This window comes from Alexandromys fortis, unplaced genomic scaffold (assembly GCF_014885135.2).
Source record: "Alexandromys fortis isolate MF-2015 unplaced genomic scaffold, M_Fortis_MF-2015_v1.1 scaffold_8_1_9099942, whole genome shotgun sequence".
NCBI classification, from domain to species: domain Eukaryota; kingdom Metazoa; phylum Chordata; class Mammalia; order Rodentia; family Cricetidae; genus Alexandromys; species Alexandromys fortis.
The window spans coordinates 11,899-12,687 of record NW_026067898.1 but is presented as its reverse complement, the minus strand read 5'-3'; positions in this window follow the sequence as shown (position 1 = coordinate 12,687).

Here is a 789-nt window from a genome sequence, read left to right as displayed (position 1 = left end):
GAGAGGGAAAAATTACCAACAGAAGTGGTTGACTATAATGAATATGAGCAAAGGCAAACTTTTCCTCAATTAAAGTAATACATTGCCTTGTCAGAAGTGTCAACTTACGAAAGGAGGTTGCATCTGGATTCCCCTATAAAATGTCAAAAAGTGATTTTAAGAATCCAGTAGAAATTCCTAGACTGGGCCGGACACAATTGAGGTCTCCAAGCAATTTTTGAAAATCATTCTTAATTACAAAGATAGGAGTTTCCAGAGAGAAGTGGATGGCACTACACGTCCAGCTTCTAGCTGTTTTGGAACTTACTGTATGGACCAGGCTGGCCTTGAACCCACAGATACCCATTCTACCTCAGCCTTTCCCAAGTGCTGGTATTAAAGGATTGAGCTATCACACCTGGCTTTTTCTCAGGGCTGATTAATCTTCCCTTTACCTGCACGTGGCAATTTCTTTTTACGAATCCTGACCTCTTGCAGTGAAATCAATTCCTTGATCTAGCTCCACCTGACTCTCCCTAGGGGCAGAAACAATTACCTGAGCCACACATGAGTGCCATCAAAGTCTCCATACAACCAATAAAGTTATTTAAATTACTATTTCTAAGGGGGCTTATATCCTCTTGACACTATTTGTTAGTATTTTCCAAGGCTAATTGCTTTATGACCTGCATAGCTGAGTCCACAACCCCAAAAATGCGACTCCCAGGTGTAACAGGTGGTCAACCAACTCAGAGTAAGATTCTGAAGGTCCTTGAAGGACCTTAGACAGCAGTTCCCCTGCTCCTTTGT